The sequence below is a fragment of the Giraffa tippelskirchi genome, chromosome 12 (assembly GCF_054371585.1).
Source record: "Giraffa tippelskirchi isolate mGirTip1 chromosome 12, T2T-mGirTip1v1.2.pri, whole genome shotgun sequence".
In the NCBI taxonomy this organism is placed as follows: Eukaryota; Metazoa; Chordata; class Mammalia; order Artiodactyla; family Giraffidae; genus Giraffa; species Giraffa tippelskirchi.
Genome location: NC_137286.1, coordinates 93,255,068 through 93,275,827, shown reverse-complemented (window position 1 = coordinate 93,275,827; position 20,760 = coordinate 93,255,068). Strand labels below are relative to the sequence as shown.

The following is a 20,760-nucleotide window of genomic DNA, read 5'->3' as shown; positions in this document are numbered from 1 at the left end:
AGAGTGGGGCAGGAAGGGAAGGCTTCCTGGAGGCATCCACACTCGTGCTGACTTGAACCGCATCACTTCGTGTTCTATTATAACCAAGGTGGGGGTGGGGGGGTGTCCTCTCTCTCCTGAGCACTGGAGTATTGATCATTATTAGTATTAATTATTAGTGTTATTTAAATATTAGTATTAATATCTGACAGCCTTGTTTGAAGTGCTCTGTCTTGACTTATCTGATACTCCTAAATAAGGTCAATATTCTTAAATATCCTCCCACTTTATGGATGATAAGCAAGACCTCGAGCCATGAAAGACTTACCCAAAGTCACCCAACTAGTAGTGGACAGTGGACAGCCCAGCACAGGCACCTGCTGGAAAAGGACTAGCGTGTCCTCTGCTAGTCCAGGAGAGGGTCCCAGCACACGAGTGTCCATCATGCCCCCCAAGGGGAAGTCAGGCTGCCACGTGAAGGCTCTCGGGACCAGATGGATTAGAGGAAAGATGCCCCAGGTGGGCACAGAAACACCTGAGGTCCATCTCACCTGCCTGCACAGAGGGCAGTCTGGCTCGGGTGGGACTGAAAACACATCTCCCCAGGGGAGAGGGCCCAGCATCCTCGAGAAGGGGATGCTGCCTCAAAGCACAGGTGCTTCTGGGGGACCTGTGAGCATGGAGGTGAGAGAAGATGGAGCCACCCTGGAGTGCCAGGAATCACAGGCTCTGAGCTCCAACAGGGGCTGCTGCTGCGGGTGGGTTTACTGAGCTGCTCCCAGACCTGCTCCCTCCCTACCCCCACGGACCCGGGTCCTCCACCTCCACCTTCTGTCCTCAGTCCTAGAAATGCTCTTACTCCAGCTGTCAGTCTTGCCTGTCAACCCCAAATTCCATGTAGAAATGAAGGAGGTCACTCTACTCACATGGAGTTCTCAAAGTTATCTGCTGACCCAAGGTGACCTGATCATTTTACTGGTGAAAAGGATACCTGCTTAAATCCAGGGAGGCTTTAGTTGGAAAGTGCAGGGTCTGGGGTGAGAAGACCTAATTCCAGCTCTACCTGGAAGTAGGGAAGGAAAGTGATGTGATGACAACCATGAACAGAGTCTGTGCTGGATGAAAAGGCTGAGCGCCAAATAATCGACGCTTTCAATTTCAGCACTGTGGTGCTGGAGAAGATTCTTGAAAGTCCCTTGGACAGCAAGGAGATCAAGCCAGTCAATCCTAAAGGAAATCAATCCTGAATATTCATTGGAAAGATTGATACTGACGCTGAAGCTCCAAGACTTTGGCCATTTGATGCAAAGAGCCGACTCACTGGAAAAGAACCTGATGCTGGGAAAGACAGAGGGTAAGAGGAGAAGGAGCGACAGGAGATGAGATGGTTGGATGACATCACCGACTCAATGGACATGAATTTGAGCCAACTCTGGGAGACGTGAAGGACAGGGAAGGCTGGTGTGCTGCAGGGGGTCACAGAAAGTTGGGATGTGACTTAGCGACTGAAGAACAACAACAACAGAAGAGAAACAGCCAGTGAGAGCCTTGTCCTGGAACAGCCAGAACTTGCATGAAGCAGCTGCCATCTGGTTCCCTGCCACCCTTGCCTTGTCCTTTCCTGTTTAATCACTTTCTGCCCCCAAATGTGAAGGCGGTTGCATCAGCACCTCTGCCTCCAGATCCCCACAGATGAGAAGCAACCTGGAAAGTGCACGCTAGGGACAAGAGCATTTAGAATCAGCTCTCTGCCCACGCCCTTCTTCCCTCCCTTCTTCATCGCCCTCACTGGGCATCTGACCAGGGGTGACCCACCTCCCAAACCTCACCTCCTTTAGAAGAGCGAAGGACCAAGACCAATGAGTTTCCTTGCCTGAAATGGATGGGAATTGGGGCAGTAACCTCTGCTCTTTGTTTCCAACCGCCCAAGCCTCTGGCAAATCCAGTGTCCTTTGACAATGGCAGACAGAACTTATTCCTGCCTAAGATACACCTGGGGTGTTAGTGTGGCAGCCAGGAATGGCAGATCTGCGAGACCCACAGAGGAAGCCAGGCAGATCACATTGCAAACCTAACTCTGTCTAGGAGACCAGCTTTCCCCAAGGTCCCCTGGGGAGTCATTAAATTTCTGTGTCTTCATTTCCTCCAAGGTAAAAAAAAAAGGGGGGGGGGTGGTAATAAGTCTGACCTACCTCACCAGAGTGCTGTAAGGAGGAATAACTAATTAACGCCAGGGAGGCACTTTAAAAGTAAAAAGCACTTTGCAATAATTAACGTGGTTCCTGCTTTCATCTCCTGCAGCCTCATAAACAGAAGTGAGGTCCCAGATAGCTACAGATGGCAGGAAGCACGCCTGGGCAGCCGGCTTTCCGAAGAGGGGTGCGGGCGGCTCTGTCAGGACCATCAAAGTTGTGTCGGGGCTCCCGGCCCCTGGAGATTGCTCCAAGCTGACAATTCCAAATCCATTTGCATCCACTTAGCTTTCTAGAGGCCGAGGCGTTTTTCAGTTACAGTGAACAGCACATGAATGCGAAGCTCTGAGCAGGGAGCATGGGGCGAGAAGGATGGGGACGTCTCTGGGGCGGCTGCTGACTTGTCTTGAAAAATCAAAATGAACTTTTTTTTTTCTTCAAAGACTTTGCTTTTATTCATCATCATTACAAAAACAGTCAAGTCCTTGAGGTCTGCAACTGCAGGGAACGCATACAAAATGGGCTTTCTGTGAAATGCGTATGCACACGCACACACACACACACTCTCTCTAACACTCTTCTTGTGAGCAACTAGGAACAGGAAAGTCTGGGTTTGGAGGCCAACCTTCACCTCCACTGGGCAAATTTTCCCAAATAGCATGTTTAACGACCCACTCCCCAAAGTGCCTCCTTTATGAGAACATTCCTATCTGGGAAGGAGACTTACAGAAGATGTGGGTGTGTGTGTTCAGTTGCTCAATCATGTCCGACTCTTTGCAACCCTGTGGACTGTAGCCCGCCGGGCTCCTCTGTTCATGGGATTCTCCAGGCAAAGATATTGGAAGGGGTTGCCATTTCCTCCTCCGGGGAATCTTTCTGATCCAGGAATCAAATCCTGCATTGGCAGGTGGATTCTTTACCACTGAGCAACCTGGGAAGTCCCTTTGAGAAGACAGAAGTGTCTTTAATTATGCAAAGTGCCAGACCCCAGAGGACTGTGTCCCCTCTGTCAGCTGTCACCATCCTCCAAAATGTTCCAGAGATTTCACTAATGCCTCACAGGGCTTCAGACAGACAGGGGAACTGGTTTTACTAACCTGGTCTCTTGGTGTAATACTGCAAGGTTCTGGGGGTCTTTGCTGAGAATGGCCATGTGCCATAGTTCTTCTCAGGAAAATAAATTCTGATTTCCGAGGGGTTGCCTTGACATCTGGAATGCAAGCCATTCCTAAGATGGAAACTGCCCTGAAATATTAGACACTTTTCTCCCATTATTTCAGAGGTGAAGAATGTGGTTATCTTGAATTTCCTCTGGACAGACAGAGTTCCTTTTCTCCTGCCCACCCCCATTCTTCCTCTTTTCCTTCCTCCTGGCCATTTTATTAGCTGATAACCCATCACTGGGCCACACGGATGTCCCAGAAGGAAGTCAGGGATTAGCTTTACCAGCAAGTGGGAGTCCTGGGGAGGGGGCGATGGCTGGTGCCACGGTCTGGTCTGGGGCTCGTTGTGTGGCAGTGGAGGGGCTGGAAAGAGGGAGAGCAAGGTCAGGCCTCAGGGCAACCGGGGTAAGTTTCCCCATCAGGGGCTCAGGAAGGATCCGCAAGGAGAGAGAAGGCCCAGAAGCAAGGAGACCTTTTGGATCAAGAATGCCATCAGCAGTCCCTGGGGAGCCAGACGGTTAGAGGCAGGAGGCCAAACTGGACCGTGGCTTAGCCCAGAGGTGGGCCGGGTAAGTGCACAGCAAGATTGCTTGAGAATGAGTTTGGGGGACTTCCCTGGTGGTCCGGTGACTAAGACTCTGCCCGTTGCCAATGCAGGACAACTGGGGATCGATCCTTGAACTAAGGAATCGTTAGGGAATTAAGATCTTACATGCCGCAACTAAGACCTGGCATTGCCAAATAAATAAACAAATGTTTTTTAAAAAAGAAGAAGAAAGTGAGTTTGGGATTGTCTCTAGAGAGTGGGCACATAGCAGGTACTAAAATCATAGATCGTTTGTTTGATGGTAAAGATGAAGGGGGTCTTCGTCCCTTCAATGCACATGTGTGCTAAGTCACTTCAGTCGCATCCGACTCTTTGTGAACACATGGGCTGTAGCCCTCCAGGCTCATCTGTCCATGGGATTCTCCAGGCAAGAATACTGGAGTGGGTTGCCATTTCTTACTCCAGGGGGTCTTCCCAACCCAGGGATCAAACCCACGTCTTTGATCCCAGGGATCAAAACCCATTGACAGGCAGGTTCTTTGCCACTAGCACCTGTGAAGCCCTCCCCCACTCTGTCCCTTCTAATAGAATGAATTCCTTTCCTGGCATTCCTCCAGAGCCCCTTGCCAAGGCTCCTAGGTGGCAGTTCTGGGAGGAGGTGGGACTGTCCAGTTTGTCTTCCCCAGTCGCATCCTGAGCTCCCTGCCAGAGCCACTCATGCAAACTTCTCTCCAAGTGAGGCCAAGGCCAGAACAGAGCAGAAGGTGGGAGAAGCCCCCATCTTCCTCCCTGATTGGCTGTACGCTGAGGTGAGGCTGGAAACCACATCCTCAGCCCCCACGTTTGCGGCCACTGACCCAAGGGCCAGCCCGCCCCCGGGGGGGCATATCACCTGAAGATCAACTCTAACTCTGGTGGAATTCAGAGAAGCACAAGTCAAGTCTTTTAAAAGAACATTTTAAGACTAAAACAACAGAAACACATAAATAGAAGTATATGATACCTTCTTGTAAGATTTTTTTTTAGGTCAGTATTACACTCTTGTGCAGGATAAGCTCCCTGAATGACGCTGCAGCCACAAATGACCCCACATTTAAAAGAAGCCTACATTTGGTTTCATATTCTACTGTCACCGTCTTGATAGTATTAATCGTTTTGGCACAAAGAGCCCCATATTTTATTCTGCACTGAAAACTACAAATCAGGTATTACAGGTATTATCAACACCTCCCCTTTAGAGATAAGGAGATCGAGAGTCAGGCGGGTTAAATGGCTTCTCTAAAGTCAACCTGCTGGTGAGCAGCTAACTCCTAAACCAGTATTTGCTCCGATTTGTCAATGCAACATGGGCTTCTCTGGTGGCTCAGCGGTGAAGAATCGGCCAGCAATGCAGGAGATGTGGGTTCGACACCTGAGTCAGGAAATTCCCTGGAGAAGGAAATGGCAACCCACTCCAGTATTCTAGTCCGAGAAATTTGAGGAGCCCAACGGGCTACAGTCCAAAGGGTCACCAAAGAGTCAGACACAACTGAAGGATTAAACAGCAAGAACAACAGTCAATGCAGCGCGCACAGTGTGAGGTGCCTGCCCAATTCACGATGACAACACTCCGTAACTGCCCCCCACTTCCTATGGTGAGCCCCTAAGGCCTGTTTACACCACCACCTGAGACCACCATCGCCAGCCACCCCTGATGCTGGCCCATCTCACTGACTCTCCCAGTGTCTGGAACTGGCACCTAAAGGGACAGCAGATGGGGGCCAAAGGAGGGGCAGCCAGAGCGACAGTGGGCACAGAGGAATGGCGGGTCCCGGCACAGGAAGATCACAGGAACCAACCAGCATCTCTTCCCCCCCACACCCCACCTGTGAGACTCCCAGAGAGACACATACTGGAAGGGCTCAGGTGCTACCGTGCGGTCAGGTGATAATAATCCAGAAACCATAGGAAAAACTGCCTTTGTGGCCTCACCTGCTGACCACGGGAGTTACATGAGGATGGAGGGTAGTGCTTGTCAACATTTCTTATTCACACTGCTCCTTAGTGTGCTTCAGACGGCAAAGAATCCTCCTGCCAATCCAGGAGCCCCAGATTCGATCCCTGGATCAGGAAGATCCCCTGGAGAAGGAAGCGGCAACCCACTCCAGTATTCTGGCCTGGTAAATCCCGTGGACAGAGGAGCCGGGCGGGCAACAGTTCATGGGGTCACATAAGGGTCAGACACCACTTAGAAACTAAATGGCAACTGTGGCTTAAAATATATGAACTGGTATGGCGCTTACTATGTGCCAGGTACTTGTCTGTGTGTTTTACACAGATCAACCCATTTAATCCTCTTAGCAACCTATGAAATAGATATTATCACCATTCCCATTTTACAGGTAAAGAAACTGAGGCACAATTATGTACGTTGTGCCTTGTTGTGTACCTTGCCCCATGTCACACAGCCAGTGCATGTTACAGCCAAGGTTTGAACCAGTCTGGCTGCAGAATCAAGGTGCTTAGGCTGCCCCTCAGAAGTATTATTCTGGCCAGCCTGAAATCAGCAAAGCAACAGGCAATTTTCATGGTTATGTTTCATTTTACCTTTTCAGAATACAGTATCTCAGAAGTCTTTACTGTTTGGAACCAATGAGGCTTTTGAGCAGTCAAATGGATTTTACAAACACTGCACACAAACGAGTGAATACTCAGTGCCTTGGAGTCTGCTCAACACCTGTTCATTAACACACTCATGCCCACTCACACACACACACACACACTCATACCAATAAGTTTTGTTACCCACTTTCCAAGCAACAATAAATTAGAAAGAAACAAAATTCTACTGCATGCTGACAACATCAAGAAAATATTACTAGGAGCTTACCAGTATGAGACAGAAAAACCCTAAAAGCCATCAGAAACCTTACCAAGCACAGCAGCTCGGCTTTATTCAAACAGCCCTAAACTCTGACCCTCCGTCCCAACTTTTTCTTATATAGACAAATACCTTTTCTTCAGTGTTTAAGCTGTTTCAGTGAATCTGAGCAAACTCCGGGAGATAATGAAGGACAGAGGAGCCTGGCAGGCTGTAGTCCATTAGGTCAAAGAGTCAGACACAACTTGATGACTGAATAAAAGATATTTCCAGTGAAGCTATCTGTGATTTGCGGCTGAAGGTGTTCTGTTTCCAGGAACAACTGAGATTATTTTGCTGTATTCACTATACTATATATAAGAAGGCTTAGGACTATGTAAGACATTTTTTAAAGACCTACATCTAAAATGGCTACAATTTTTTTGGGGCTGTGCCACCTGGCTTTCAGCATCTTAGTTCCCTGGCCAGGGATTGAATCTGGGCCACAGCAGTGAAAGAGCCAAGTCCTAACCACTGGACTGTTAGGGGATTCTCTAAAATGGCTACAACATTAAAAAAAAAAAAAAAATTGACAGCTTAAGTGGGTAGACCAGGGATCAGTCATTTTTATTTCTTGGTTGGAGGGTTGGTTAGTCTGGGGGAAGTGCTTGTTATTTGGGGTTGCATGTATGGCAACATTCTTTTTTTAGTTTCCACTGTCATTGCCTGTTCAAAGGATCATGGGCTCTCTGGCTCAATACTGCTCCCACCACTCCTTTTTTCAATTGAAATTTTATTTGAAGATAATTGGAGATGCACCTGCAATTGTAATAAATAATACAGAGAGATGCCACATTCCTTGTACCCAGTTTCCCTCAATGGTAACATCAGTTCAATCATTGGGAGGATTCCTCATGAGTGCCACCCTCATCCCATCACTAACCCCATCCCTGAGCCCGTGGTAAATGCTCCTCCATTCTCCAGGCTGCCCCAGGAAGCAGGCGTGACCTTGGACCTGCAGATCCCAGAGAGGGAATCAGCAGAGAGCTGTCAGCCATCATCCCTTGGAGGCCCTGCCTTGCTCCCTTTGAGGACCAATCACCTCCCTTCCTACATTAGACACCACTGCATCCTTACCAGGTGGGAGGCAGACAGTCTGATCTCCACGAGATTTTTGCATGATAGAGAGTCAGGTATCTTGGATTTAACCACACAGGCTGTGAATGAGGATGATCGGGCCAGAACTAGACTCTCCACACCAGAACTGCTTGTCCCATTGGACAGTACATATTTCTTTCTTTCTTTTATGAGTAGGGAAAAAAGGGTGGGGGGAATTGTTAATGACAAAGTAAACACCATCTTCAGATACACCTCAGGACCTGGCAGCAAATATCCCCTTAAAAGAAGACTGGATCCCCAATTTAGCTTAAAATCTCTCAGATATACCCTATACAGCAACAATAGCACCTTTGTCTGAGGGGTTTATTGATATGGCTTGATGTAGATTATATGGTGAGGACAGGAGCAGAAAGTAGCCAAGGTTCATTAGCATGTAGAAATCAGTAGAGGGACTTCCCTGGCTGTCCAGTGGTTAAGACCCTGGGCTTCCACTGCAGGGGACGGGGGCTTGATCCTTGGTTGAGGAACTAAGATCCCACATGCCTCACGGTACAAGCAAAAAAAAAAATTAGTAGAGTAGATTGAGCAAGAGCTTAGACTTTAGAGCCTGAAACCTTGGGAAATTTTCCCAGCATGGTTACAAATGTACCGTATGAACACAGACTAGTTACTTATCCTCTACTTGTCTTCATTTCTCATCTATGAAATGAGGGTAACTGACTCACAGAGTGGTGATGACTTAATGCACAAAATAGGGAGCCAAGTGCATAGAGAACACTCAGAACATTAGCCATCTTCATCACCATCTTCATGATCATCATTATTAATATTATCAGGTACCAGCAATCACAAACTTCCAATCACTTTCTCCGTTCAAAGAACTGCCCGAGGCACCAAAGAAGATGTTTCCAGGCTCTCTTACGGAAGCATGTCTGAGAGACTTAAGAGACTTATTTATCACCTATAACAACGAATTTAAATATGTTTGCAAAATGACTATCACTATCATCACTTTCGTGAACTACAAAGCAAGTTATCTTCCATCAACATTAGCTTTTAATCCTATAAATAATTCAAGCTAACTAGTTTTAAACGCAGATAAGGGACTTCCCTGGTGGTGCAGTGGGTAAGAATTTGCCTGCCAATGCAGGGAACACCAGTTCGATCCCTGGTCTGGGAAGATTCCACATGCCACAGAGCAACTAAGCCCGTGCGCCACAAGAAGAGAAGACACTGTGATGGGAAGCCCACTCACCGCAACAAAGAGTAGCCCCTGCTCGCCACAACTAGAGAAAGTCCTCGAAAAGCAATTAAGAACCAGTGCAACCAAAAATACACAAACAAACAAATGCACGCTTTTCTTAAAAAGCAGGTAAGAACAAAGAAGAGCCCATTTGCCTGGATATTTGTTAGCTCGCTACAGGGCTGACGTCAGTTATTCCTTAGGAGTTGACCCACAACCCCTTTGAATGAGAGGTTTAGAACTACAGTCATCTTACTTCTGCTCCTTTAATGTCAGAGTTCATAAAAGTGATACTATAGCTAAATGGTGGTCCTCATGACCATCAACCATCGCTTTTTATGGAACTTTCAGTCACTTCTCTGGTCCTTTGTTTTAGGACATTCTCTCTTTTTCCCCAAACATGGAGTCATGTCAGCTAGGCTTGCTGACCACCAGGCAGCACAGCCCATACCTCATAATGTAAGAATGTTCCGCCCTGTTGCTGCAAGCCATTAAACTTGAAAGCACAGATAGCATTCGTGTTTCCAGCTTTGGAAGAAGATAAAGCACTGACTTCATGGCCATTTGTCTCAGAAGTTACTCACATTACAGCCCTGAAAACATTCCACTGTTTTGGCCCAACTGGCTTTCTTGAGGGAGGAGTAGGCACTCAGAACAGAACCACCATGTCAATTCTCAGGGTTAAGCGAGGTGCGCTCTGGCTTTGGCACAATTCCCAACAGCTGGTGCTATGGGCCCCAGATTAAGGGCCATTACTGTCAGCGCTCCACACCATGCAAGCAGCAATGGACCAATTAGAAAGGAGCCACCAGAGGGCTTCATACTTAATAGATGTTTATAAGATTAGTAACAGAGAGTCGTAACCTTTCCTGGATGCTCAAAGTACTTCTAAATCACCCAGAGACCCACGAGACAGCCGATGTCGATGTGTTGAAAAGCTGAGTGAAGGGAAAATAGATTTCTTAAGAGACAGAAGGTCTGGGAGCTTAAAATTAACTTACTCCCAACACCCATCCTTGTTCCCAGTCATTCACACAACTTAGCCAACACCAGCTTCCAAAGAATTAACAAGTAGCTGCCAGTTCCTTCTAGGTCATTCTTTGTCAGAACAGAACTCTATAAGCCTCCTATGCAACGTGCAAAACCCTAAGGAGAGGGGCCCTCTCTTGTGTCTTTACATTCCCATGCCTACATTCTTCCCACAACATAGATATTTGTGAAATGAGTTGAATTAAGGTAAGCCCCATGCTCCAGGGTTTGGTTTTCTGAGGAATCCCCCACGTTTTTGAGGAATGGCGGCATGACCTGAACAGCACCAATCACACCGTGACTAGAGATGGAGGTTCAGCTCCACAAACACCCCACCCCTCAGCTCCGCCAGGCCCCATTGTTTACCGAGACCAGAAGTCAAGTACTGAGATGCAGGTTTTCTGGAACACACCTCCCTGGAATTCCCAGCATATGTTGATTCTGTGAGTAATCGGCAGACACTGGCTACCACTATCTGTCATCAGATAATATCCTTTTCCTCCCACTAGCCAACTGGATCGTGAACCTGAAATACCCTTAGAAGGATATTTTCATTTCAGTTCGAGGTCTGGCTGCAGCCTCAGCCAGGCATGCAGGAGGCAAGGTCATCACCCATCCCTCCGGCTCTGGGAGGTGAAGCATGGACCTCTCATGGTCAGGGCCATGCCAGCCTACATCCACTCATCACAACGACATCCGCCTTGCTCACCAGCCAACTTCCTCTAAACTCTATTATTTCAAGGTGCTTGGCTCACTCTGGTTCCTGTGGGGTGGCCTGAGTTGGTGGCTGTCTTCCACATGTCACAAATGAAAGCTGTGTTTCATTTTCTGTTATCTGGCATTTCTCATACACTAGCTATATGACCTGGTTTGCCACTTTCTCTCCCAGGTTCTTTAAGAATTTTTTTCCTGTGTAGCCACTAGGGAAAACAGTATGGACGTTCCTTAAAAAATTAAAAATAGAGTTACCATATGATCCAGCAATTCCATTCCTGGGCATACAGCTGGAGAAAACTCTAATTTGAAAGAATACATACACCCCAATGTTCACAGCAGCACTATTTACAATAGTCAAGACGTGGAAGCAACCTAAATGTCCATCAACAGATGAATGGATAAAGAGGATGTGGCACATACATACAATGGAATAATACTCAGTGAGAAAAAAGAACAAAATAATGCCATTTGCAGCAAAATGGATGGACCTAGAGACTGTTGTACTAAGCGAAGTAAGTCGGACAGAGAAAAACAGTATCGTATGTGGAATCTAAAAAAATGATATAAATGAACTTACTTACAAAATAGAAACAGATTCATAGCCATAGAAAGCAAACTTATGGTTATCAAAGGAGAAAGGGAATTAGCAGATACAATTTACTATAAGTAAAGTAGATAAACAACAAAGTCCAACTGTATAATACAGGGAACTATATTCTATATCTTGTAATAACCTATAATGAAAAAGAATATATAATATATATTCAGTCATGTATATATATAGTAGAAGGAAATGGCAACCCATTCCAGTATTCTTGCCTGGAAAATCCTATGAACAGAGGAACCTGGCAGGCTACAGTCCATGGGGTCGCAAAGAGTCAGACACAACTGAAGTGACTTAGCATGCATATATAGATATATATAAGGACTTCCCTGGTGGCTCAGACGGTAAAGCATCTGCCTGCAATGCGGGAGACCAGGGTTTGATCCCTGGGTCGGGAAGATCCCCTGGAAAAGGAAATGGCAACCCACTCCAGTACTCTTGCCTGGGAAATCCCATGGACAGAGGAGCCTGACAGGCTACAGTCCATGGGGTCGCAAAGAGTTGGACACGACTGAGTGACTTCACTTTCATATATATATATATATATATGTATACACACACACACATATACATAACTTAATTGCTGCACACCAAAACCTAACACAACGTTGTAAATCAACTATACTTCAATAAAAAATAATCATTTGGAGGAGACTTTCCTGGTGGTCCAGTGGTTAAGAATCCACCTGCCAATTCAGAGGACACAGGTTTGATCCCTGGTCTGAGAAGATCCCACACGCTATGGGGCAACTAAGCTCTGTGCCGCTACTACTGAAGCCCATGAACCTAGAGCCCGTGCTCCAAAATAAGAGGAGCCACCACAATGAGAAGCCTGAGTGCCACACCTAGAGAGTAACCCCGCTCAATGCAACGTGAGAAAGCCTGCGCACATCAACGAAGAGCGCGTGAACTGCAACAGACTCAGCACAGCCAAAAATAATGTTAAAGATAATTTTTTTATAAAGAAAGAGTCTTTCCTGAATGTGATTTCTAAATATTGGTCTCCAATGTGGGGAAGCAGGGGTAGATTTCTCATCAAAAACATTCCGCTGGTTCACACTACTAAGAGACAGGTGCCCCTTGATTTCTCATGGTCTGCTCTCCTTGGAGTGGACAAAGTGGGAGGAGAGCGAGAGCTCCGGCCGGGGCAGCCAGTGCCCAGAACAGAAGTCCATCCTGCTGGGGTCTAGGGTGACATCAGATTTGTTCCTCTTCACTAATTAGAGCATCAAGAATCGAAGCATGTATCCATGACTTCTTGTCAAAGATCTTATCTTCTTAATGTCCTACCACTTTTATTGTGATCTGAAATGTTTTGTTACAATTCACTTGTTTAATATCAAAGTATTGCTATGGACTCCCTATGCAAATGCATGAAAAATACTTTGTGGTGCATTTATAACTATAGATGCTGTATTATCAAGTACATGCTGGATAAGAGAGAACTTCTGTTTTGACGAGGCATGGATAAGAACCGAATCCTCAACTTAAAATGATGAAGGACTAATTTACCATGGCATAGCTTCTGGCTCCTTCCATTGCCAACCCTGGTTATCTTCTGTCACCCACATGTTTCTAGTGCCAGGTGCCTTAGTGCCTCTTCTCATGAAATATCAGCTGCTGGTGCTGGTGGGGTCAGTGCAATGGGCTCTGGGAGTATTTCTGGAAGCCGCTCCTAAACCAGAGTGGCCAGAGATACTTAACTCTACACAAGAATGACTGGGAACCCCATCAGTATATGCCTCTGACCCAAACTAAATGCTTGCCCTACTCCACTCGCCTTAACGTGGTCCCTAAAATGCCTGCAGCCACCAATTCAAGAAGTATATGGAGAAGAAGTCATATGGAAGGCGGAAATGATCTTAACCAACTAGAATTAATTTCTCTTCGGTGTACAAGTTTTAAAAAAAAACACATGACCATGGGAATGGACACTTGCCTAGAGCCTTCACACAGCTGTCAAAACAAAGGGTTCTGAAGCTGAGGCTTGACTACCTTTATGTAAATCCACTCTGGCACCAACTAATCAGAACAGATTCTGGGTGTAAACAACCAGCTCCATCATCTGGAGCTGGCACATCATCTGGCACATCATCTGGCGGAATGAACATCCCTGAATTCTGACTACTGACATTCATAAATATCCATGGGTGATAAATGTCCATAAAGACCTGATTCTCATTCTAACTCATGAGAAGTTCTGTTTTGCCTTCTTTTCTTTTATTAGACAGTTCATTTTTGCCTTCCTTTGAACTCTCTCATTTTCTGCATTCTTAACTTCTCATTTTTTTATGATGTTGCAACTTGATCAGGGTAAATTAAACATTTTTAAATATGTGCTATGCTGTTTACAATAGCCAGGACATGGAAGCAACCTAGATGTCCATCAGCAGATGAATGGATAAGGAAGCTATGGTACATATACACAATGGAATATTACTCAGCTCTTAAAAAGAATGCATTTGAATCAGTTCTAATGAGGTGGACGAAACTGGAGCCTATTATACAGAGTGAAGTAAGTCAGAAAGAAAAACACCAATACAGTATATTAACACATATATACGGAATTTAGAAAGATGGTAACGACCCTATATGTGAGATAGCAAAAGAGACACAGATGTAAAGAACAGACTTTTGGACTCTGTGGGAGAAGGCGAGGGTGGGATGATTTGAGAGAATAGCATTGAAACATGTGTATTATCATATGTGAAATAGATCGCCAGTCCAGGTTCGATGTATGAGACTGGGTGCTCAGGGCTGGTGCACTAGGATGACCCTGAGGGATGGGATGGGGAGGGAGGTGGGAGGGGGGTTCAGGATGGGGAACACATTACACCTATGGCTGATTCATGTCAATGTATAACAAAAACCACTACAATATTGTAAAGTAATTAGCCTCCAATTAAAATAAATAAAAAATAAAGTAACAATATCTGACAAAAAAAATAAAATAAAATATGTGCTGTGATAAGGGGCTTTATAAGGCAGGATCACAGAACAACAGGTCTTCAAAACAGCTAGGAGAGCTAGAAAAAGAGTAGCTCAAATGAAAAGGCAAAACAGGCAGGCAGGCAAAAAAGGAGTCTAGGAAGTGATAAATTGATGACACAACCAACCAACTTATGGGGAGTCCAGAAGCATTTTCCAAGTCATTGCCAGCCCTCAGATTGGGTCAGGAGCCAGACGTGTCTATTTGTTGGCTTCTCCTCGACAAGAACATAAGGCTGTTGAAGACAAGGGTAGCATCCTTTATCTCGTGAGTCCAGCATGGTACAATCAGATTTATTACTGAGCCAGTGGATGAATGATCAAGCATGGGAAATCGTCCTTGTTTGTTGGTGGTTCAGAGGCACTGGAAACCTTGGCAAGTGTGATTCTGGCAAAGGTGAAGCAGAGGAAATCAGATCAGAGAAATTCCGGAAGAGTGTTGTTTATTAAGGAAGCTCATTGTGCATGCATGCTGCAGGATGTTGGGAGTGAGGGGGGAGGGGAGTGCAGCCATAAACAGGGCCAAACATCTGGGTTTCATTTTATAAAAGAAGGTGTCCAAGGGACTTCCCTGGTGGTCCAGGGTTTAAGAGTCCACCTTGCAGTGCAGAGGACATGAGTTCAATTCCTGGTCAGGGAACTAAGATCCCACATGCCTCATGGTAACTAAGCCTGCATGCTCTGGAGGTACAAGTGGAGAGCCTGTGTGTCACAAGCCAATGCAGCCAATAAATAAAAATAAATATTAAAAAAAAAAAAAGCTGTCCAAAAAGAAGGGCTAGGACCCAAAGTAGAGAAGCGAGCTGGGAGGCAGGAGGCAGGGGAGGGAGGTGTCAAGATGAGGGTGACAAAGGGCCTTCATGAAACCAGTGACTTAATGTGTGTATGATGTGGGGTCCTGAAGCATCTCACATGCCTCTTGGCCCCTTGTGGGAAAGGGCTTACCTCAAGGGCCGTGACACCAGCACAGACGAATGAGCGCCCTGGTGAGAAGGAGAGACTCTTTAACCTTCTCCTAGAGGAGGAAGGTGAGGTCATCAGAGATGGGGGAGAAAGCAACACATAACGCCTACAAATAGCAGCAGCGGGATTAGATGCTTGAAAAGGTACTGATGGGTAATGAGAAGAATTCTAGCTCAGCCCAATGAATGAACACAATAGTTTTTTCAGACTCTTCTCTCATCACAAATCATTCGTTTATTGTTCTCCAGGATTGCCATCCCTCCCATTTCCACTCAGGATTCCTAAACATAACAAAACTGTTGAAACAGTTAGAACCAGGCCCACAGCAGTGAGAGAACTTGTTCAGTCGTCCAGTTGTGTCCTACTCTTTGCAAACCCATGGACTGCAGCACGCCAGGTCTCCCTGTCCCTCACCAACTCCCCAAGTTTGCCCAAGCTCATGCCCATTGCATCAGTGATGCCATCCAGCCACCTCATCCTCTGACTCCTTCTTCTCCTTCTGTCCTCAATCTTTCTCAGCATCAAGGACTTTTCCAATGAGTCAGCTATTCACATCAGATTAGGGAACATTACAACCTAAGTTATACCATTTTGAATGTTTAATTTGCTTGAACCTGATCTTTTCCTCACCGTCTACCCCAAAGTTGACAGTAGCCTTTCCTAAGATGGGTGCATATTTTACCTAAGTTACTCATAACCTTTAATTTCACCTCCATTAACTGTGTCTCCTTCCCCATTTGTCCTGATCTGTGTTGAGTAACTGTGTTAATGTAACTCTCCAAGGTGCCAGCTTTCTCAGACTAACACAGTGTTGCACATAAATTGAATGTCTACCCATCCACTTATTCAGGTACAAGAACCAAAAAGAAGGATGCTCATTTTCTCGTCAATGAGCTTTTTCCACTTTTTTTTTTTCTTTATGCCTATTTGATTCTTTGAGATAAACACAAAGTGAACAGAAATCTAGAAAGAGAAAAAGAAGTCCATGCTGGAAGCAAAAGATAGAGTCTTTTTCTATTTCATTGGCTGGCAGCAAAGCCTGAAACTCTATCACTATGTTGCCTGGCAACCTAGGAAATATTGTTCTGATTAAACAAAAACTATCTGGAGTAAATTCACAATAAAACGGCTGAAAAGCATCATATCATTCTGCATTCCACCATTAAGACATTTACAGCAGACACCTTGGGATGGTTCACTCCTAAGAAAACAAGAACAAATAAACTGACATCAGCAAAAGGCAGCCTAGAGGTCAGGAAATGCACTGAACTGAGGTCAGAAGTCCTGGGCAAGGCTCATAACCACTGGGGGACTTGGTTTTTTTTTTTTTCTCATGTGCCAAAAAAACAAGTGGAATTAATGAACTGTGACATTTCATGATTGAAAAGGAACAGTAAAAATGAAGAGCATAGTACTGTCATTTTTTGGAATGACAGCATTTACTCTACCTGTGTTGGTCAAGAACAAGGATACATGCCTAAAGGGTGAAAGTCATCATTTCACCTTAAGTGAAACCCACAGTGGGGAATGGTTGGTTTCCAATAGGCTACTGATCCTCTGTTATTACAGGAAACTCTCTTAATTTAGAAAAGCAGACGGTCAGCATTATGAAAACTGATCATCTCATTAAGACAAAAATACCTCCTAGAAATTTCTTCAAGGCTATTCTAATGAGCAATCCCGGTGACAAGAAGCTCTGGTGAATTTAAAGCAACTTGTTTGTGGAAATCACGAATGAATAGATCATAAACTTCTCCAAACAGAGATGCTGCAGTAGAAAATTTAAAACTCCAGCAACCACGTTTTGAAGAGTACCATGTTTCAGTTAAGCAGCAGACCTGGGGACTTCCCTGGTGGTCCAGTGGCTAAGACCCCACTGGATCAAAGCAGGGGGCGCAGGTTCGATCCCTGGTCAAGTAACTAGATCCCACATGCTGCAACTAAGAGCTCCCATGCTGCAATTATAGATTATAGATTCTGAATTGCATTCGCAACAAAGATCAAAGATCCCACATGCCACAGCTAAGACCTAGTGCAGATAAATGAATAAACAAAATTAAAAATAAAAAAGGCAGACTCTGGTTTTAAATCTTAACTCTACCACTTGCACTGGTTGAGCTGTTTTTTAAACGTTTTGCCTCTCAGTTTACCCATCCATATGTGGGTGTAAAAGAAATACACACCCCTTTTATGGTTATTGTAGAAATAAAATGAGTTAGTAATGTGTTTAGAATAGTGGCTGACACATAGTTAGCTGCTGCTGTTATTTCTGGCATGAGCCAATGATTGCTCGTAGCAGTGCTGGAGTCAGATGAACATGGATTTCAAGCCCAGCACCACTGGTTTTTAGCAAGAGCCCTTCGGGCAAGCTTCTTAACCTCTCTAAGCCTTGGCTTCTTCGTGTGTAAAATGAGAATAATCATAAAGTACCTCCTGGAGGTTTTGTGAAGATTAAATGAAATCATGCTTGTGACAGGCACAGTAAAATGTAGCTACTGTGAATTATTACTATCCAGGATTCATCAAGAAATTTCTCTGCAATTTCTTTAACTTCTCATCGGTGCTTTTTGCAGGTCATAAAAAATAACAATGTATGCCAAGACATTTCAATGAGGAAAGAATAGTCTTTCAACAAATGATGCTGCAAAACCTGGGTATTCTTATGCAAAAATAAATGAGGTTGTACCCCTTCCTCACATCATATACAGGAATTAACTCAAAACAGACCAAAGACCAAAAGAGAAGAGTTAGGGTCTTCCCTGGAGGGCCAGTGGTTAAGATTCCACACTCCCGAGACAGGGGGCACAGGATTGAACCCTGGTCTGGGAACTAAGATCCCGAGCGCTGCACATCACAGACAAAAAATAAATAAAATAAAAATAGAAGAGTTAAACTATTAAACTCTTAGAAAAAACACAAGCATAAATCTTTGTGGACTTGGATGAGGCAATGGTTTCTTAGCACCAACAGCACAAGCAACAAATAACAATTTTAAAATGGACAAATCAAACATCATGAAAATCAACAACTTTGGCACTTGAACTGATACCACCAGGAAGATGAAAAAACAATCCACAAAATAGAAGAAAATAATTATTAATCCTATATTTAATCAGAAACTTGTATCCAGAATACTCAAAGAACTTTAATAATTCGATAATAAAAAGATAAATAACCCAAGTAATACATAAGCAAAAGGTCTAAATAGACATTTCCCCAAAGAACATGTACAAATAAATGGTCAAAGAGCACGTGAAAGATTCTCAAAATCACCAGACATCAGGGAAATGCAAATCAAAACCACAGTGAGATATCATCTCACACCAAGTAGGATGAATATAATAAAAAAGGAAGAAATAGCAAGTGTTGGCAAGGATGTAGAGAAATCGAAACACTGCTAGTGGGAATGTACAATCCTGCAGCCACTTTGGAAAACAGCCTGACGGTTCCTCCAAGTGTTAACATACAATCCAGCAATTCTACTCTTAGTTATACACCCAAGAGATAAAAGTATATCCACACAAAAATTTGTACACTAACACACAAAGTAGCATTATTTGTAACAGTCAGAAAATGGAACAGGGAGCTCAAACCCAGTGTTCTGTGACAACCTAGAGAGGTGCGATGGGGTGGGAGGTGGGAGGGAGGTTCAAAAGAGAGGGGACATACATATACACATGGCTTCTTCATGTTGATGTATGGCAGAAACCGACACAATATTGTAAAGCAATTATCCTCCAAGTAAAAATAAACTAATAAAATATATAATAATTTAAAAGGTGGAAATTAATGTCCATCAACTCATGGACATTAGGAAATCAACCCTGAATACTCATTGGAAGGACTGAAGCTGAAGCTCCAATACTTTGGCTACTTGATGCAGAGCTGTGTCTTTGGAAAAGACCCTGCTGCTGGGAAAGATTGAGGGCAGGAGAAGAGGGTGTCAAGAGGATGAAATGGTTGGGCAGCATCACTTCTGGATTCCAGAGTTGGGAAAGAATACATTTCTGTTGTTTTAATTCACTGACATTGTGTAGGTACTTAGTTAGAGCAGCCCAGAAAACAACCTGAAAAGATGGATCAGGCACCACTGAATCCACAGGAGAAAAATATATTGGGAGACAATTCTCCATACCTCAAGAGAGACCTACCCCACCTGTTCTACCTGTCCCAACCAGGCAGGTGAGAGGGAGAAGCAAGACTAGACTTGGGTGAACTTTCCATCATCACCACTGGCACCTTGAAAAACCATGGGCATGGATGATTGCCCATCTCTTTATGTGCTGGGTTTGTTCAGCTGCCTCCTTGGTGGGCAGAGAGCAAAGTCAGGATGAGGGTTATGACTACACGGACTAATGCAGTGGCTAGCAAACTCTTAGTGTCACTGATCCCTTGGAGAACAGGGTATAATCTAGGGATCTCCTCCCAAGAAATACGTGCACATTTCCCCTCAAAGTTGCATAGAGTTTCAGAAATTTCACAGGTCCCCTGAAGCTTTGATCATCTAATTCATCTATAACGAATGATATGGCTAAATTGAAATGCACATTGTACACTTCCCACAGTGGTGAGTAGCTTTGTTTCTGCATATGAGCACCAAGCAAGCACAGGGGAGGAGGACCCCAAGTCCTTGGCATCAGACAGATTTTGAGTCGAATCCCAGCACTCCCTTTCACTAATAAATTGATTTAAACTCTCTCAACATCCGCTGTCTTGTCTGAAAAAGGAGGAAGAGCAACGCCTACCTCCCATGTGAGAATAAAATAAAAGTAAAGTTACTTACAAACTTCCAGTGGGTCCTGGCCCTCCCCTGCATAGGGCTTTGCTCTCTTGTAATCTTTCAAATGGCTGTTGTTGGGTGGCTGTCACCACCAGTAGATTATAAGCTTTTGGAGAGTTTATTCACAACTGTATTCCCAGGGGCTCTATAATCGTTGACAGAAAGTTTTGCTCAGCACAATGCCTGGTGCATGGCTTGATAAATGGTAGCTCTTATTAACATTTAGCTCATACTGATAAACACAGGGACGCCTTGCTAGTCAGCTAAAGGTTATCTGCTGAGACCTTTGACCCCAGAAATGTACTGAGAAAATAAGTGGACTCCATAGAAAAGGAACAAGGATTGTGTCCTGTGTTGCCATCTCTAATGGCAATGACTCAGAGTCTACCCCTCACAGTCCACCAGGAGTTGAGCTTCTGTCCCCAGTTCTGGTCCACACAGCAACCTTGAACCTCAGCCTGATCTGCGAGTCCAAATGAACAAGACACCTACTGCCGAGTGGGAGGCTATATCACCCAGGGTGGGAGGCCTAGCCCTTTCCCAACTAGGTGTTACTTTTGATTTCCTTCAAGTCTGATCAAGGTGGGTAAAGTTGGG

At 44.9% G+C, this 20,760-nt stretch overlaps 1 long non-coding RNA gene across 1 annotated transcript in view; it reads right to left on the bottom strand.

The window, feature by feature from the left end:
* LOC145528776 (uncharacterized) overlaps positions 1-20,323 on the bottom strand; it is a 413,346-nt gene extending 393,023 nt beyond the window's left edge. Inside the window, exon 1 of the long non-coding RNA XR_014070643.1 lies at positions 20,167-20,323. This is a non-coding gene — a long non-coding RNA (uncharacterized LOC145528776). The remainder of the gene's footprint in view (positions 1-20,166) is intronic.
* Positions 20,324-20,760: the final 437 nt, after the last annotated feature.